The sequence below is a fragment of the Macrobrachium nipponense genome, chromosome 47 (genome assembly GCF_015104395.2).
Source record: "Macrobrachium nipponense isolate FS-2020 chromosome 47, ASM1510439v2, whole genome shotgun sequence".
In the NCBI taxonomy this organism is placed as follows: Eukaryota; Metazoa; Arthropoda; class Malacostraca; order Decapoda; family Palaemonidae; genus Macrobrachium; species Macrobrachium nipponense.
In genome coordinates, this window is record NC_087222.1 from 35690638 (window position 1) to 35699986 (window position 9349).

Sequence of the window (9349 nt, forward strand, 5' to 3'; positions counted from 1 at the left end):
CGTATGATTTTTTTCGGAAGAGTTACAGCGCGGATGAAAGGAAAATGTTTTTTCATAAATTCACCATAAATCGAAATATTGTGCTAGAGACTTCCAATTTGTTGCAAAATGAAGGTAAATGATTGAATATTACTAAAATATAAGAGTGTTAGCTTACAATTGCGTTTTTCTACCATTTCAGTATAGTCAAAGTTGACTGAAGGTTGAAATTTTGGCACTTATTGTTATTTATATGAAAATATCTCAAAACTGATAAAAGCTACAATCATGAGTATTTTTTTGTTGTATTCTACATAAAAATGCGCACATTTTCATATATAATACTCCATGTACCGGCTAATTTAAAATGGTACAAAGATTATGTCAAAGTGACGAAATAATTTCATGAGATTTGTCACCGATACTTTTCAGTGCAGCAAGTTAAAGAATTTGCGCTTGCGCGCCTGCGTAACGGATTGTAAAACAAAACACACCTTGATCCGGTGAACTCCCAGCCATCCCCCAAGGCGTTGTGATTCAAAAGTTTTCGGCTGGTAGGCCTATAAGTATTTTTCCACGAATTTTTTAAAAAACTTATTTATGTCGACGTAAAATACGCCCAGTCGGCCCCTGAGAGACAAAAAATGTTGACGTAAAATACGTCCAGTCGGCGTTAAAGGGTTAACTTATTTAACTAGAAAACGAGATAAAGTTAGGCTATTCTAATTTGGTCTCTCTCTCTTGCTGCCTGGTTGTAGAATACAACAGACAACAACCCATGGTTGTAGCTTTTATCAGTTTTGAAATATTTTCATATAAATCAAGATAATTGCCAAATTTCAACCTTCGGTCAACTTTGACTCTACCGAAATGGTCGAAAAACGCAATTGTAAGCTAAAACTCTTATATTCTAGCAATATTCAATCATTTACCTTCATTTTGCAACAAATTGAAAGTCTCTAGCACAATATTTCGATTTATGGTGAATTTTTGAAGAAAACTTTTTCCTTATATCCGCACGATGACTCAGAAATTCTTTCGTCGGATTGTCACAATGTTTGCACTGTTTTATATTAGCTGTTACATAAAGTTTATATATGAAAATGTGCGCAATTTTCATGTAGAATACAACAAAAAACAACCCATGGTTGTAGCTTTTATCAGTTTTGAAATATTTTCATATAAATAACGATGAGTGCCAAAATTTCAACCTTCGGTCAACTTTGACTCGACCGAAATGGTAAAAAAATGCAATTGCAAGCTAAAACACTTCCAGTGTAGTAATATTCAATCATTTACCTTCACTTTGAAACAAATTGGAAGTCTCAAGCACAATATTTCGATTAATGGTGAATTTTTGAAAAAAACTTTTTCCTTCCCTCCTTGCGCAGTATTTTGGCCGCAAATCTCCTAAATGTTTGAGTCACTTTGTCGTAATATTTGCACTGTTTTATATTAGCTGTTATATAGAGTTTTATATATAAAAATGTGTGCAATTTCATGTAGAATAAAACAAAAAACAACTCATGGTTGTAGCTTTTAACATTTCTGAAATATTTGCATATAAATCACGATAAATAGAAAAAATTCAACATTTAGTCAACTTTGACTCGACCAAAATGGTAAAAAAACGCAATTGTAAGCTAAAACTCTTACAGTCTAGTAATATTCAATCACTTACCTTCATTTTGCAACAAACAGGAAGTCTCTAGCACAATACTTCAATTTATGGGAATTTTTGAAAAAACTTTTTCCTTCCCTCCTCACGCGGAATCTCGGCCGCAAATCTCCGAAATGCTCGAGTCACATTGTCGTAATATTTGCATCATTTTATATTAGCCGTTACATAGAGTTTTATATATGAAAATGTGTGCAATTTCATGTAGAATACAGCAAAAAATAACTCATGGTTGTAGCTTTATCATTTTTGAAATATTTGCGTATAAATCATGATAAATAGAAAAAATTCGACATTTGGTCAACTTAAACTCGACCAAAATGGTCGAAAAATGCAATTGTAAGCTAAAACTCTTACAGGCTAGTAATATTCAATCAATTACCTTAATTTTGCAACAAACGGGAAGTCTTTAGCACAATATTTCGATTTATGGTGAATTTAAAAAAAAAACTCTTTTTACGTCCACGCATTAAAAATTCATGCATCATTTTGTAATCATATTTCTCTGTGTTGCTTTGATCGTTTTACAATTTGTTATATACCAAAATGATTGCAATTTACTGTACAATACAACGAAAAAAAATTAACTCATTAGCTTTAACCGTTTTGCTTACAGTGCGATTTGTATACAATTATATATGAAATTTTTCTTTGCGCTGTCATATATTCCAATATTTATATATGATAATGATATTTTTCATTTCTGATGGTTGCAATACTAAACTTCAGGCAATGACAAAAAAGAGCCAAAAATTAACTCTTTATCTTGAAAACTAAGCGTGCTGTGATTTAAAAAAAAAAAAAAATTCCGCTTCGGTGCTCACTCCCAGAAAAGCCTCCGGCATACAGGAGACGTTTTTTTTTTTTTTAAATACTGCATAGGTGTTCAAGGTTAATAATACAACCTCAAAGATTAATACAGGGTTGTCTGGTACACATCCCCCACGAATATGGGGGGGGGGGGGGACACTGTACTTACTTTCTAAGAGCCTGAAGTTCATACTTGAAAATGGACGGAGGAAGACTAGAGGCCCTCCAGTAATTGATGGATGTCCATTAAACCCTTAAACGCCGAAGCGGTAAAAAAAAAGTCTCCCGTGTGCCGGAGACGTTTCAGAGTGAGCGCGGAAGCGGAAAAAATATATTTTTTCAAAAAATCACAGCGCGCTTAGTTTTCAAGATTAAGAGTTCATTTTTGGCTCCTTTTTTTTTCATTGCTTGAAGGTTAGTATGCAAACCATCAGAAATGAAAAAAATTATCATTATCATATATAAATAATGCGATATATGATAGCGCAAAAATGAAATTTCATATATAATTGTATTCAAATCGCGCTGTGCGCGAAACGGTTAAAGTAACAAGTTACTTTTTTTTTGTAATTTACACTAAATTGCGATCATTTTGGTATATACACATTGTAAAACGAATAAAAGCAACACAGAGAAAATATTATCACAAAAATAATGCATGAATCGTAACGCGCGGACGTAAACAGATAATTTTTTCAAAAATTCACCATAAATCTAAATATTGTCCTAGAGACTTCCAATTTCTTTCAAAATGAAGACACATGATTGAATATTACTATACTGTAAGAATATTAGCTTACAAATGCAGTTTTCGACCATATCTGACGAGTTAAAATTGACCGAATGTCGAATTTTTTTTATATATTTTTTTTTATATGCAAGTTATTTTGGAAATAAGAAAAGCTACAACTTTCAAATATTTTTCGTTTTATTCTAAATAAAATTGCGCACATTTTCATATATAAAACTCTATGAAATGCCTAATATGAAACTGAGCAAATATTCCGAGAATGGGACTTACGCATTTCAAAGATTTGTGACGGAGAATCCGCGCGGGAGGAAGGAAAGTTTTTTGGTTTTTTTTAAAAATTCACCATAAATTTAAATATTGTGCTAGAGACTTCAAATTTATTTCACGATGAAGATAAATGACTGAATATTACTAGACTGTAAGAGTTTTATCTTAAATTTCGTTTTTCGACCATTTCGGTAGAGTCAAATTTGACCGAACGTGCTTTTTTTTTTTTCTATTTATCGTGATTTATATGGCAAATATTTCAAAAATGAGAAAAGCTTCAACCTTCAACTATTTATTGTTGTATTATACATGAATTGCGCACATTTTCATATATAAACTTTATGTAACGGCTAATTTAAAATGGTGCAAACATTCCAAACCACAACGAACGTATGATTTTTTCGGAAGAGTTACCGCGCGGGGTAGGGAACGTAAATGAAAATGTTTTTATTTTTTTCATAAATTCACCATAAATCGAAATATTGTGCTAGAGACTTCCAATTTGTTGCAAAATGAAGGTAAATTCTTGAATATTACGAGAATATAAGCGTTTTTAGCTTACAATTGCGTTTTTGACCATTTCGGTAGAGTCAAAGTTGACCAAGGTTGAAATTTTGTTACTTATCATTTTTTATATGAAAATATTTCAAAATTGATAAAGCTCACAACCATGGGTTGTTTTTAGTTGTGTTGTGCATGAAATTGCGCACATTTTCATATATAAAAACTTATGTAACGGCTAATTTAAAATGGTGCAAACATTACCACAATCGCATGTATGATTTTTTTCGGAAGAGTTACCGTTCGGACGTAAGGAAAAAGTTTTTTCATAAATTCACCATAAATCGAAATATTGTGCTAGAGACTTCCAATTAGTTGCAAAATTAAGGTAAATGATTGAATATTACTAAAATATAGAAAGTTTTTAGCTTACAATTGCGTTTTTTTCGACCATTTCGGTAGAGTCAAAGTTGACCAAAGGTTGAAATTTTGGCACTTATCGTTATTTTAATGATGAAAATATCTCAAAACTGATAAAGCTACAATCATGAGTATTTTTTTAGCTGTATTCTACATAAAAATGCGCACATTTTCATATATAATACTACATATAATGGCTAATTTAAAATGGTAAAAAAATTATGTCAAAGTGACGAAATAATTTTCCGAGATGTCACAGATACTTTTTCAGTGCGGCAAGAAAGAAATTCGCGCTTGCGCGCCTGCGTAACGATTATAAACAAAACAACACCTTGATCCTGGAGCTCCCAGCATCCCCCAAGGCGCGTGTATTCAAGAGTTTTCGGCTGGTAGGCCTAAAAGAATTTTTCCGCGAATTTTTAAAAAAACTTTTGTATGTCGACGTAAAATATGTCCAGTCGGCACCCGAGAGACAAAAAATGTCGACGTAAAATACGTCCAGTCGGCGTTTAAGGGTTAAGGATCACTTACGTCGTCTTTCTAAGAATGCCTTGTCATTCTTCTTAAGCGAAGTGATTTGGGAATCACACTCTCAAATAGGGGATGAATTTTTACCTATTCTCAAGTTAAAAGTGCATGAAATCAGAGCGATTTCCCTTCTATGGTATTTAAGAAGAACCTTTCCCTGACGGAGATCCTTCAAACAACTTTCTGGAGATGCAAGTCAGTGTTTGCATCACACTGTCTAAAAGAGATAGAATATGTATATAGTGAATGCCATTTGTTAGGTCCCGTATCAGTGGCTGGCATGGTGTTGGGGAAGAGAACCTACGAAGCATTTCTTCCTAACTTTTTGCCTTGATTTAAGGTTGTGTTTTTGGGGAGTCTGGGGGTATATGGTACCAGGATACCCTCCAGTTGTTTTGGTGAAGGGTTGGAATTTAGCTTTATGGTATGGGTAACATGGTTGTTCTGGTCTTTGTTGGTACTGGGTAGGGGCATTGTGTGCTTAATCTTTGCAAGCTATTAGACCCATAGGCTTTGCTTCAAAGCTCCCACTAAGGTAGAAAGGCTACCCGGGTCAAACTAACCATCCTCTACCACGTAAGATGACGTTGACCAGAGGCAGTATTTTCTTGTAGCAGCTCTCTTACAAGGTAAGGAAACCACAAGCATTTAAAAAATGTGACCCCCCTTTTCTATTCACAAATTCATTATCACATAATGATTTGGGGTAGAGTAGTCCATGTATCCCACTTCCAGTCAATGTGGACGCAGCTATGTAATTACTTGGTAAGTTACTTATGTAAAAATTACATTTCTGGGCTTAGCCTGTGTCGCCCTGTGAAATGGTTCCTTTAATACTATTTCTTAGGTATAAATATTGCTATTCATCCTAGAGAAAAAAGAAACAATATAATGCCAAGATAAATGGCTCGCTCACCTTTAATAAAGGTGTCGGTATAGTTAAAAGAGCGAGTGGAATCACTCCCAGAGGTCCCTTGCCATTTAGCTTCTTCCTTTGACAAAACCCCCAACTACGGAGGAGCCGTACTACAGCTCCCGGTACCCTCTACTACTACCGTGAGCTCCTCCAACGCCTGTGACGTCATTCCTTTGATAGCCGCCATCGTCACCACACACGTTGTTTTTTCTCGTGTTGTGCGATTGCTTTCGAGGTTTTTTCTACTCATTTCATGATGTCTTCAGCTACTGCTTCTAAGTTAAGTACTGCTTTAAGGTTACAGATCACATTTTATGCTGATTTTCCCTGTTTTATACTCGGTAGGAGTTTAGTAGTGGGAGCGTCACCGTCCCCGAGCCGGCTCCTTCAACCGCATGGCGGTCTGGGTTTTCTTTTGGTCTCCCATACCATTAGAATTACCTTTTTGCAGTATTTTATGATATATTTAACTTTTTGATATCATTTCATGCAGTTAGCTACATTATTTTAGTTCGGGCATTCACGGGGACCCCACTCCGACCGCACGTTTCGGATCTTAGCCTAGCCTAGCCCATCCGTTTCGTTAGGGGTTATTTTACGTTAGAACCATGTTCTCCCTTTTGTCCTGCCTCTAGCCCTATGTTTTGTTTTACGATACATTCTCATTGGTCTAGGCGCTTGGGTTAGGCTAACATACCCCATTCTGCGGATTGGCGATTAGCCTATACCCATGGACCTTCTTTCTCTTATCATGTTTTTATTTCCTTTCCCCCGTGTTAGCCTAACTATTAGATATCATGTGTATTTTTACATTATATATATATTCTTTTTATATCAGTGCTCATTATTGGTGTGTCTTTTGCGACCATTTCCCTTGTATCGCCTGGCCTTCCTCACCACGTGTTTACCACCTGGGCGGGAGGGTCGCTGGTTGATCACGAGGAGCCACCTGGTTGTTGGGTCTCCTCCCCCGTCCCCTCCATCCCCCCCTCCACACTTTGCCCACCCATGCTACTGGGTGATGACTCGCTGCTCATAGCTAGCTTCCGAGTCTGCATGAGAGGGGGTGACTCATAGGGGGTAGTGGGGAGGTTTCCCCCTCCACTGGTGCTCTCTCCCTTGTCGCGTGGCTCGGGGCTCAGGACCTTCTCCCCCTCCCCCTCCGGCCTTACATTGGCCATGGATGGGTGGAAAGGTGTCCCCCTACACCCACCCCACCCCCCTACCCTCCCTCCTCTCTCGGCTCCGGCGGTACTACTCTGTCCCCCACCGGACGGTCAGTGAGGAGGGAATCTCTTGGAGCCCATCCACCCGTGGGATATAGCACACGGACACACTCTGATATTATGTTTTTTACTGTAATATATACAGGCAGTCCCCGGGTTGTTACGATGGGGGTTCCGTTCTTGAGACGCGTCGTAAGCCGAAAATCGTCGTAAGCCGGAACGACGCTTGGAAATATGTCTTAAACTAATAAAAAGTTATAAAAACCTTACTTGTAATCCTTTGGTTACACTACATGTTGTTTCCTGTAGTTTTATGTACAACCTGGAGTTATTTTCATAAAAGAATGCTGGTTCTTGAAGGTAAAAACTATTGTAATCCTCTGGTGACACTACATTCTTGAAGTTTTATGTACAACCTGGAGTGATTTTGCCAAATCTTGAGGGCTACAAGAACAGCTGATTACTATTTACATATCATATAGACTAATTAAAGTAAACGTATCTTTAAATAGGCTTATATATTAGTATCAACAAACATTTCCTGCCATGAGTCAGAGGCCGTTTAATGAAACGAACACTTCTCTGTCCTATCTGTTCAGAAAATAAACGTTACGTCAATCCCCGAGACCATTGTTGCCAAGGCGTCTCTCTCTCTCTCTCTCTCTCACCCTCTCTCTCTCTCTCCTCTCTCTCTCTCTCTCTCTCTCTCTCTCTCTGATCAAATTACACTGGAACCTTGACATACGATTGCCCTAATATACGAATGTTTTGAGATACAACAGAAAATTTGCGAAAATATAAGCTTTGATATACAACGAAATATTTGAGATACGATTTTGCAATGAGTGTTAGTTGCATAGGCGACCGATAAATGGCGTTCAGTCTGTTTGTTTGTTGGTGCTGCACGTTAACACGTCGTTGTTTAGTTCGTTGTATTTGCGCCTATTTTTCGTGTTATTTTGTCTATTTTATTATTACCATGGGTCTCAAAGCTAAAGACAAAGCAGGTGATAGAAAAAACCAAGAAAATGATTTCGATGGAAGCAAAACATGAAATTATGCAAAGCATGAACATGGCGTTTTGTATCGTCGATTTGGCAAACGAGTATGGTCGAAATCCTTCTACAAAATCCACGATCAACAAGCAGAAGGAAGCTATAAAAACCTTCCAAAGGCATCACCATTATTTCTAAACTACGAACTGATTAAAAAAAATAAATAAAAGATAGTTTAGCAATGTTATTTCATTTGTGTTTATTACGTAGTTATCAGTGTACATACGTAAATAAAAAGAGAACAAATCGTTCCCTGCAACCCTTCCTACCTCCTCCCCCTGCTTGGCCTCACGTCATCTTTCGTTGTGGTAAGTAAAATTCCTTTCTTTTTTTTAATTGATTTTATTAACATTTATTATCATTTATGACATGTTATTTTATCATTATGTGAGTTATTACTCGTTTATTTGTGTATAAATTGTGTATATTATATGTAATTTAACTGTGTTTAGGTGTGGTTTCATAGCGCTAGAACGGATTAATACATATTACATTATTTTTATTGGGAAAAATGCTTTGAGATACAACTGTTTTGATATACGACAATGGTAACGGAACAAATTAAATTCGTATGTCAAGGTTCCAGTTACTGGATAATGTCTCTCTTTGGATACTTGGAATTTGCGTTGTAATCTAACCAGAAACTTCGTTTTGTTATTTTATTACTGGAACAAGCAATGATTTTTTCATTATTTGCACTTTTGGACTGTTATGTAAACTTTGCGCACCGCAAGCTAGTATGTATTCATTCTCTCGGAACTAGTTCCGCATATGAGGCGTCACTAAAAAACATAGAAAAATACGACATAAAAAGTGTTGAAAAATCATCATAACCTCAAAATTTTTGTTGTAATCTAACCAGAAACTTATTTTTATTAACCCTCTTACGCCGACTGGACGTATTTTACGTCAACATTTTTTGTCTCCCCCCGTGTGCCGACTGGACGTATTTTATGTCGACTTACAAAGGGATTTTGACGAAGGAAAAATCTATTTCTGGTGATTGGCTCGTGTCGCCCTATGAAAGGATCCTTAATATCATTCTTTCTAGGTAAAATTAATCTAAAATTACCAGAGAAAAACAAAATTAAGAAAATGTCAGTAAAACTGACTCGCTCACTCTTAAAAAGAAGTGTCGGTATGGCAATAGGGGCGAGTGGGAACACTACCACGAGACATTCACCAATTAGAACTTCCAATCAGAATCCCCACAAGAGA